The 10,824-nt window shown below is 48.4% G+C and overlaps 1 pseudogene; it reads left to right on the top strand.

Moving 5' to 3' along the window:
• Positions 1–6,756: 6,756 nt before the first annotated feature.
• Positions 6,757–10,096, top strand: LOC124227204 (tubulin alpha-3 chain-like; annotated as a pseudogene).
• The last annotated feature ends 728 nt before the right edge of the window (positions 10,097–10,824 follow it).

Below are 10,824 nucleotides of genomic sequence, written 5' to 3'. Positions count from 1 at the left end.
TATATACCTTTTGAACAGCAACTGCTGTCAGTTATTGGGCACTCTTGGAAAGTGAAGCACTAAGTGTAGGATATGAGGTTATATTAAGGCCTCAAATACCTATTCTGACCTGGGTTCAAGGAGCTCCTGTGTCCCATCAAACTGGGCATGTCCAAAAAGCTAGTAGAATTAAATGGAAATGGTACATCCAGCGTAAGATGAAACCAGGACCCAAGGGACAAGCATTGTTATATGAACAAGGATTTGATCCCACACTTCCAGGTTCCTTGGAGGATGGCAGAGAAAGTCCTCAGAACGGGAATCCCCTGTTTGGTGGGGCAGCCTTTTCAAACTTTGACAGAACAACAGCACACTTGGTGGCTCGGCACCGGTAGTAGCCGGAGTTCATTGTTGAAAAGCAGTTGCTTATAATCCAATCTCTCAAAAGATGTTAGAAACCCAGGAAAAGGGAATGAGTAGCCAATATTCAGAGCTGTATGCAGTTTACCAGGCCATCCAGCAAGAGCTAGGAGGACAACATTATTTATATACCAACTCATGGTCTGTAGAGAATGGGCTGGCAGTCTGGATGCCAAGATGGGCTGAACATGACTGGATGCTTGGTAACCGAGAAATTTGGGGAAAGCCATTATGGCAACACATCTGGCTGTGGAGTTCCTCAATGACTATTACTGTATTCCATGTTGATGCTCATGTGTTGTCTACCTCTACAGAACACCTATATTATCAGCCCGCGGATCGTCTGGCTAAGACCGCATCAGTGGTTACAACAGCTGCTTCTTTGGAACTAGCCCAACGGGTCCACCAGAAAAGTCGTCACTTGGGAGCCAAAACTGCTTCCAGGTGGGCACAGCAGTGTGAGTGACCTGTAACACGGGATCAGCTCCAGAGTGCCTCAAATCAATGCCCTACTTGCCAAATTTTGAATAAGCGAGCAATTCCCCATCCCACAATGGGACAAATCAAGTGTGGGCTTTATCCTGCACAAATATGGCAAATAGATTATATTGGACCTTTGCCCTCACATCATGGAAAAATTTATGTTTATATTGTAGTAGATACATTGTCTGGGTTTTTGGTGGCCCAGCCACATAGGGGGGCTACCCAACAGACAACTATTAAAACTTTGGGAATTATACAACTCTATTTTGGCACTCCTCAGCAGATCCAAAGTGATAATGGTACCGACTTTACAGGTAAGTTAGTTCAGTGTTTTGCTAAAGCACACCCTATTGAGTGGATATGTCATATACCGTATTATCCACAAGCTACTGGTCTTACTGAAAGAATGAATGGTCTCTTAAAAACCCAACTGAAGCACCTAGGGCCCCTAACTAAATGGAGGGACAATTTGGAGGAGGCCACCAAAGTTTTTTTTTTTTTTTTTTAAGGATGATTAGCCCTGAGCTAACTACTGCCAGTCCTCCTCTTTTTGCTGAGGAAGACTGGCCCTGAGCTAACATCCGTGCCCATCTTCCTCTACTTTCTATGTGAGACACCTACCACAGCATGGCTTGCCAAGTGGTGCCATGTCCGCACTCGGGATCCAAACCGGCAAACCCCGGGCCCGCTGAGAAGCGGAACATGCGAACTTAACTGCTGTGCCACTGGGCTGGTGCCCCAAAGTTCTCAATAACCACCCCTTAGGAAACACCACTCCCCAACAAAGAATTTGGAAACTAAAGACTCCGTAACAAAGGGTATAAAGAAAACTGTTCTTCCAGATACCCCTCTACAGTATGGGAAAATATCTCCCTCAGTATCAAGCTACTGAGGCAGCTGCAGGCATAGATTTAACCAGTACTACTGAACGCATAATTTCCCCGGGACAACAATTTATAATCCCTACAGGGATTGGTTTAATATTCCTCCCAATACTTTTGGTTCATTAGCTACTCTGGATGGGCCTTGAAGGGAACACAGGTTCTGGGGGGAGTAATCAACCCAGACTACCAGGGGAAAATCAAATGTATATTCTATAATTCTGCTTTAGCACCTTTCAAGGTAACTAACTGTGACCATACTGGTCAGTTGCTGCTCTTACCATTACTGCACCACCCAACTGCTGAAAGTACAGGACCCACGATGTCACTGCAAGGGAGGCTCAGGGCGTTGGCTCCACAAATTCCAGATGGAAATGAGGAATGAAAGTATGGGTTCGCAAGTCTCCCCATGCAGAGCCATGAGCTGTGGAGGTGGTAGCACAAAGTCACCTCCGCCACCGTGGCCCTAATGTACCCTAATGATGCCACCATGTATTATGTTCCTAAAACTTTTCTTTCTCTCTGTGAATAGAAATGGCTGTTCATTTGGTGGAAGAGCTGGGCTATAACAACTGCTGAAGATTGCTCCATGATGGTGGAAGCCCCGCCAAATGTAACAGAGGGGCAGCAGTGGACGTTGCATTGTTGGACCAACAACCGTCGGACCTGTGTCATGGACTCTAAATGGACATTCAGTTTTTGATCTAAAACATATTGGATGAACCCCTTATAAGAATTTAACTGATAGAACTATGCAAAATAATTATAATTTTAGTATACAATTATTGTCAGGCATTCTCCAGAGCAGAGGCATATATACTTGTACAAAATATCAGAAGGTACCCATGATAGCATTTATTTAAATGTTAGTGTATTTGTTAGTGTTATTCCTGATCCTCCCAGTGCCTTAGGGACTGAAAATTTATGGTTAAATTCAACTAAGAAAGTATTGAATAAGCCTGCTTTTTGTTTAAGTGATAGTGATGCCCCAATAGACTTTTACAGGTGAATTTATTTGGCTTTGAAGGAACTTTCACTGATTTTAAGAACATAACTGGAACTACTCACCTGGCAACCAATCAGTGCTACAAAGGCTTTAGAACACTTATATATACCATTAACAGGTACCCTTGCTATGGATTGTCTATGTTTTAACTGCTCCTACATACCTACCTATTGTAACCATTCACAAAGAATAGAAAACTTTACCCCTTGCCTTCCCCCTTGGCTGGTATTGGTTATGCGGGGGATATCGCTGGTCCCTACATTCCATTCCCGGCCCCTAAGGCTTGTAATGTAGGACAAATTGCACCTTTAATTGCAGAACACCCAACTGTGAAACTACGCACCACTCATGATTTAAGTGCTAGTTGTAATTCTAATGTACATCTATTGCCTATGGCCACAGCAGCTGCCTTGGCTGCTTTGCTATTACCGTACCTCATTGAGTTGTTGAATTACACAAAACTGTACAACACTTAGCATGTGCCCTGACCTTGGTAATCAATGACACCACCCATGCCCGGTCAGCCATTTCTTTAGAATCACAGGAGTAATGAAAAAATGCTTTGGCTCACCCAGCTGCTTTAAATTACTTATTTTTGTTGCTTGAGTTACCTTGTACCAAAATTTCTGGCATATATTGTTTTAATGTTATTGATCATACTTTATACTTAGATAACATTATTAAGGATTTACAAAATCAAATGCATAATATCAATTATCCCCCTGGCCTATCCTCACGGCTCCCACAGGGTGGGGCAGTTATTTTAAGGATGCCCTTTACCTCATTATACTGGTTTGTCTCCTGTTCCTTGGATGTTGCTTGTGTACGTTTTTAAAACAGGGGCTTTCAGTTCACCTAGTGTCCTATGGGTAGGCGGGGATGTCAGGGCCCATAATGTACAGAGTTCATTGACCTCCCCGCCTTCCAGGGACACTGGGATCTGGGGCCTATGTGAAAGAGGGTGACTGGGCTCAGAGCCAGAAATGGCCACTTTGACCCTGACCCCAAGGCACAAGTTAGTAAGAAAATGTCCTGCATCATGTTCCTTGTCTGGGCTGGCCACCCCAAGAGACATCTGACCAGACTATAGAAACATCCCATCCATGGGAACTGAAATATAAAAACAACCGATCCATGGGAACAAGAAAAAATAACTCAAAGTATCTAAATGGCTGAAACCCTGAGTCAGAACCCAGAAAACTTTAGAATAAATGGGAGTCACAGGCATAGAACGATTGGGAGTCTCACGGAGGAGAGGACACTCTGCCTCAGACCCAGACAGTCGGCATCCCAGCTGCCATGCAAACTATTGGGACTTCCCAGCTGATTGTGGTGTGGATGTTGTAAGGACCGATTTGATGTTCCCTGCTTCCCCACTCCTCATTCTGTTCCCCTTTATCAATGAACTCTGATTGCTTAAACAACCAAGTAGCCTTGGCTGTACCTGTCCTGCCCTTTGAGGCTGTGGACAACAGGTGGTCTGGGTACCAGTGCATCTTCCCTGGTCCTTCCTGTGGATGAAACCATATGCACTTCTTACCCTGAACCATTTTACTGTTCCCAAGCCTGTGTCACAATTACCCTCTTGTGCCTGCACTCCACCCATAGTGCTGGGCTTGGTGTCGGCAGCACAGGGGGTGGGGGCAGCTGAGGGTCTTGGCCTCACTGCTCAGGGTGTGGTGACAGTGGCTGGGCCAGCTCACCCCTCAAGGGTGCAGTGACTGAGACTGGAGCTGGAGGCAGGGCTGCTCAGGGCTCTCTGGGCTCCGCTCTTCCTCCTGCTACTGAGCAAACTCTTCTTTGGCTTATTTGGGGTTTACTGAGACTTGTCTCTGGTTGGTGGGGAATGTGGTCTCTTTCGGCAAATGTCCCCTGTGCACGTGAGAAGAGTGTGTCCTTTGCTGTGTTGGGGGGCGTGTTCTGTAACGTCAGTTTGGGCAGAGTGGTGACAGTGCCGTCCAGGGCTTCCACATCCGTCCTCGTCTCTGTCTAGCTGCTCCATCAGTAATGGAGCAAGTGTTGAAATCTCGGACTGTGAGCCGTCTGTTTCTCCTTTCAGTTCTGTGGGTTTTCTTTGTATATTTGAAGCTCTGGGTCTAGAGGCTACGACTCTCCTGATACACAGCTGTCAAGGACTATGATGCCTTCCTGGTGAATGGCCCCTTTGTTATTAGGAAATGACCCTCTTCCCCTGGGAAAGTCTTTGCTTTGAAAGGAGCACTGTTGGTCCTGGCCTGCGCTCTCCCCATTGGACCCCACGTGAGTGCTCTGCTCCCTGGGAGCTCCCTGTGGGCCAGGTGCTGTCTGGCGGGGCCTCCCTCCCACCCCCAACCAGAGGCCATCGGGGGTCATCAGAGAACGGAGAGACCCTGAGTTCTTGCTAGTCAGCCCACCCAGCTGCAGGTTCGAGCCCACAATGGTGCTGTTAGAGAAGCCTGAGATGAGTGGCAGAGTGGGAGGCCCCAGCATCTCCACCTGTTCCCCATGTGCTGGAGCAATGTCCTTGCTGCCCACTCCGTGTGCCTGTGCATCCCCCCACCCCTGCTGTCCCACCTCATCCAGAGCAGAGTTCCCTCTACCCTTGCTTGGAGCATGCCTGGTGGGGTGGTCCGTCCATGCCAGCCTCCCCTCTCCCAGACCAAGGCCCGTCTGTGCTCAGCATGTGCTGCTGCCAGCAGAAAGCAGACAGAACAGAATGCACACTGCGCTGCCCCTGCAGCTGCCCTCCTTTCCTGCGGTGGAGCCTCAGCCTGCCGGGTCTCTCTCCTCTTTCCTGTTCCCTGTCTCTGGGCTTCCTGTACTTAGCACAGAGTTAGGTCTTGCTTTTTTCTCCCTCTGACAATCCGCCTTTATTAGGTAATCACATGGAATTTGTAAGGACGCTGATGTGACTATGGGCGTGGTTGGGTTTAGATCCACCAGGTTGATGTTTGTTTGCTATTTATCCCATTTGTTTGTCCCCATTTCCCTCTTTTTCTACCTTCTTTTGGGTTAATTGTTCGTATGATTCCATCTTACCTCCTGTATTAGCTTCATGGCTCAGCCACTTGATTTCATGTTTTGTGGTTGCTTTGAGGATTCCTGCCTCCATCTCCTGTTTGTGCCAGTCTGCCTTCAGGTGACACTGTCCACTTCACGACAGTCCACTTCTGTGTCCCCTTATTGCCCTTGTGCTAGTGATTGTTGTATTTTACTTTTATGTGAGTTATGCACCCCACAATAAATCATTATTTTTGTTTTAACATTCAACTGTGTTTCTAAAATATGGTGAAAAGTCTTTGATATTTGCCCACATATGTAGCAGTTGTGACATCTTCATTCCTCGTGTAGTCCCAGTTGTCCATCTAGTATTGTTTCCCTTTTTAAAAAATTTTTTGCTGAGGAAGATTCACCCTGAACTAACATTTGCTGCCAATCCTCCTCTTTTTGTATGTGAGCTACCACCGAAGCCTGGCCACTGACAGACAAGTGGTGTAGGTGCACTCCTGAGAATTGAACCCAGGTCCCCACAATGGAGCATGCCCAAATTACCCACTAGACCAACTGGAGGGAGCTGCCCCTGTCGTCTTCCCTCTGCCTAGCTGAATTCCTTTAACACCTCTTGTCGTAGTGATCTTCTAATGATTAATTCTCTCAGTGTTTGAATGTCTGAAAAAATCTTTCTTTTGCCTTTTTCTTTCAGTTTTGTTGTGGGATAATGGACATAAAAATAAAATACTTACTTCAAGTGTATAATTTGACAAGGGTTAGCATTTGTTAACATGTTGATAACCCATGAGGCCATCATCTCTATCAAGATAATGAACATGTCCGTAACCCTGAGTTCCCTCATACTCCTTTGTGAGCCCACCCTCCTGACCCCCTTCTGCCCCTCCTTTCCTTGTTTTCTAAAATTTTATGTCAATGGGATCACTGAGCTCAGTTTTTGTTGTGGTTTGGGTTCTTCCACTGTGACTGAGATTCATCCATGTGGCTGCACATGTCGACATGGTTCCTTTCATTGCTGAGTATCCCTTTTTTGTGGTAAGATACACACAACAAGAAATTTACCATTGTAACCATTTTTATGGATATAACTCAGTAGCACTAAGTACATGCATGTGTTGTATAACCAGCACCACTGTTTCCAGAACTTTTTATCATCCTCATGTCTTGTCTTCTGCTGTATATAATCTGTCATTAATACCATCTAGTGTATTTTTCATTTCAGACACTATCTTTTTTATCATTAGCAGTTTGACTTAGGTCTTTTTAATATCAAACACGTTCCTCTTATCATGCTAATTTTTCCTCTACCTTCCTGAGCATGTGGATATATAACAGTTATTTTAATGTCCTTGTCTACTGATTCTATCATCTATGCCATTTCTGGGTCTGTTTTTATTGATTTCTTTTTCTCTTCATAGGGTCACATTTTCTGGATTTTTTTTATATACCTGGTAAGTTTAGATTGGACACCAGACATTATGAATTTCACATTCTCGGGTGTTAGGTTTCCTTGGTATTCCTTTAGCTATATGTAGGCTTTTTGGGGGATGCTATAAATACACCTGGGAACAGTGTGACCCTTTGAGGCTTGCTTTTCAGCTTGCTTAGGTAGGTTCCGAACAGCCTGGATTGTAGCCCTCACTGGGCCCCACTTCTGAGGACCCTGTGCAGTGTCTGTGAGGGAGAGGTCTTTCCAGCGTGGTGGCTGTGAGTTCAGGAGTCCCCCACACATGTGTGCCGAGCCGGCCACAGCTGTGGGCTCTGTGGGACCCCCCGCTGGTCTGCACAGAGCTCTTCCCTGCAGCTCTCTCCCCACCTCTCTCTCGGCACCATGGTTTCCAGCTGCCTTTGTCTACCTGAACCCTGAATCCTCTCTTCACAACTCGGGGGGATCCCTGGGCTTCGGGTCTCCCTCCCTCTGCTGCAGCCGGGAAACTCCCCAGCAGGTTTCTGGGGCAGGAACATGCTGACTTTGTTTCTCTGCTCTGAGCCATCACTGTCTCTGCTGCCTGTTGGCCAGTGACCAAAAAGTGTTATTTCATGTAATTTGTCTGGTTTCCTAAGCCATTGCTTAAAACAGGGTGGGAAATCCCTCCTTTGGTGGAAGAAAGATTACTTGACTGCTTATTTTATATTAGTTTTTATATTACTTACTGATTGCTTGGAAGATGAGTTCATAATGGTGCTATCATGGTTCAAGTGTGTCTCCATCCATGTTGGATGGCAGGTGTTCAGATATGAAATAATCATAGCAGGTCAAGGGATGTGATGTCTGAGAAAACCTGCAGACACCAAAATGTTTTACAAGTACTAATTTATGATATCAGGTCTCCTTTGCATGTCATAGAGTGTCGATTGTCTTCAGACGAGGGTCTCACGTTTATGTTCTGGGTCCCAGAGTGAGTGCATCTCTACCCATGTGGGGTGGGTGGGGGTCCAGATCAGCGATGGCTGCTGGGAATGGTACTGCCTTGAACATGGAATTCACTCAATGGTCAGATGCCAAGAGACGAAATGATCAGTGGTGGGGATGACTCGTTTAACACGTCCTTCAATAAGACTGGGGCTGGCAAGCGTGTGCCCAGAGCAGTGTTTGTGGACCTGGAGCCCACCGTGTTGGTAGGTACATGGACACTCGGGGTGGCTGTCCTGGGAGGGTGGGAGAGCCTTGCTAAAGCCCCCCATGGGCTCCTTGGATCCCCCTGCAGAAGGGACAGACATACAAGTGTATGCCCATGGTCACGTTAGGTCACACACTGGAAGGTTAGTGCCTGACATGTCCATGGGACTCAGGCTCCTAATTGAGAAGAACCTGCAGTGAGGTTGGCCGGCACTGAGATGGGCTGGGGGTGGAGTCACTCGTGGCCTCCTCGGCCCCGGCCAGGTGGTTGTATAGACCCTGTCTGCAAGGCACCCGGGCACTGGTCCCTCCTTAGTGCTGTGTGCTCCCTCGGGCTGGGGCACGAGTCTTGACCTGCATCTTAGACATAGAAAGGTCAGTATAGAACATTCGTTGGGTTCCCCCAGATTAGAAGTCTGAGGTAGTTTCCCAGGAGAGCTGCAAAGAGAACACCTTTCAGTGGCCACCAGGGGATGACAGAATGTCACCCTGAAGCCTGTGAGACCTGGGCCACATAGGGTGCCCTGATGGGACTGCCCAGAAACAGTCATGCTGTAGACTGTCTAGCCTGTAAGGGATTTTTAAATCCCACTCTTGGCTGTAGCTACGGGGATGGAAGAAACACACACGTGAAGAGTTGCCTGTGTGTGAGTGTGAGAGCTCTCCTCCCTTCTTGGGGAACCGGTCACACTGGCATTTGTCCCGTGAGTTGACTCCTCTCTCCTAGAGCCATTGGGTGCAGTTGTAGTCTGTGTATTACACAGAGACGTTTCCTGTGAGACACCAATGCTGCTGACCTACAAGGAACAGCGTGTGCTTGGTAGAAGGGGACGATCCCAATCTGTCCACCCTGGTGAGTTAACAACAGGCCTTAAAGACTCATGGCCCCTGTGTCCTCTTTGTAGATGAGGTGCACAGGGACCCACAGGCAGCCCTTCCAGCCGGAGCAGCTGATCACCGGGAAGGAAGACGCAGCCAATAATTACACCAGAGGCCACTGAAGCATCTGCAAGGAGATCGTCGACCTGGTCCTGGACCAGAAACTGGTGAGAAGCGCACTGAGAAGGCCACTTCTGGATGTTGTCCTGTACGGGAGGGTAGGTCTTGGAATGTGACGAGGAGGACATTGTGGCAAAACTGAGGCCTTAATCACGAGTCCACAGGCTTACCCTCCAGTGTGGCTGCGGTACATCCATACATCTTTACCGTCTGTCTGCTTTGCCTCTAAGTGCCATGCATGTTCACTGTGGAGGGTGTGAACCGTATGTTCTTGCAGAGGAAGAGAAGTGACCGGGGCTGTGGAGGTTGCTCTGTGCCTTCTTCCCGCCTTGACTTCCATCCTCTGCTTTCTCTCAGGCAGATCTGTGCACGGGGCTGCAGGGCTTCCTCATCTTCCACAGCTCTGGGGGCGGCCCCGGCTCTGGGTTTGCATCTCTGCTCACAGAGCGCCTCTCAGTGGACCATGGCAAGAGGTCCAAGCTCGAACTTGCCATTTCCCCAGCGCCCCAGGTTTCCATGGCCATGGTGCAGCCCTCCAACTCCATCCTGACCACCCACACAACCCTGGAACATGCTGAATGTGCCTTCATGGTGCACACTGAAGCCATCTATGATGTTTCTTGGCACAACCTGGATATCGAGCTGCCCAAGTACACCAACCTCAGTCATCTCATTGGACAGTCTGTGTCCTCCATCACGGCCTCCCTGCAACAGCAATGAAGAAGCCCACCATTCATTGAGCACTAACTGTGCGTGGCACATTCTGGATGCTAGAGACACAGCAGCCAACAGAGACACTGTCCCTCATGGTGGAGACAAAGAGACAGGCAGTCAGAGGCCTGTGCTAACATGAGAGCTGGTGTAGACAGGACCGTGGGCTGATGGAATTAGCCATGGGGTGGGTGGAGGATCCTGTTGTGGGCCCCATGATGGGGACCCGGATCCAAGGAATTAGAGGGTCTCTTCTTAGACACTAAACCCACACATCTGAAGCCAGGCCTGCGAGCCCACAGGAGGGGCACAAACCACAGATTTACGAGGTGGAGGAAGAAAGATGGGGGCATCTGTGAAACAAGGGAGGGTCCCTCTTTCCAGCACAGACCGCAGGTCGTGGGTCCGGGTTCCCTTTGGGGTCTGCCCAGGTCATGATCCCAATGGCCACACTTCTCACAGAATGTCCTGCACTGGGGCTGGGGTGTCTGCAGTGGTGAGGGTCACCCTGGAAGGTGACACAGAGGATGACAGGCCTGCACAGGGAGCGGGGGATGGAGAGCTGAGGTCAGCTGGCTGACACACCAGCTGCCTTTTGACCCCTGGGAGCCCCAGTCCTCAGGAAGGAACAGCCCTCTGGGCTTGACCTCCTCCCCCAGAACTGAAACTCTCCCATGACCCCACTGCCTCAGTTTCCCCAGGTCCCCTCTTCCTCTGACCAGATTAACTAAGAGAAT

Source organism: Equus quagga, chromosome 15 (assembly GCF_021613505.1).
Source record: "Equus quagga isolate Etosha38 chromosome 15, UCLA_HA_Equagga_1.0, whole genome shotgun sequence".
NCBI lineage: Eukaryota > Metazoa > Chordata > Mammalia > Perissodactyla > Equidae > Equus > Equus quagga.
Note: the sequence above shows the minus strand (reverse complement) of the source record. Positions and strands in the feature narration are given on the sequence as shown.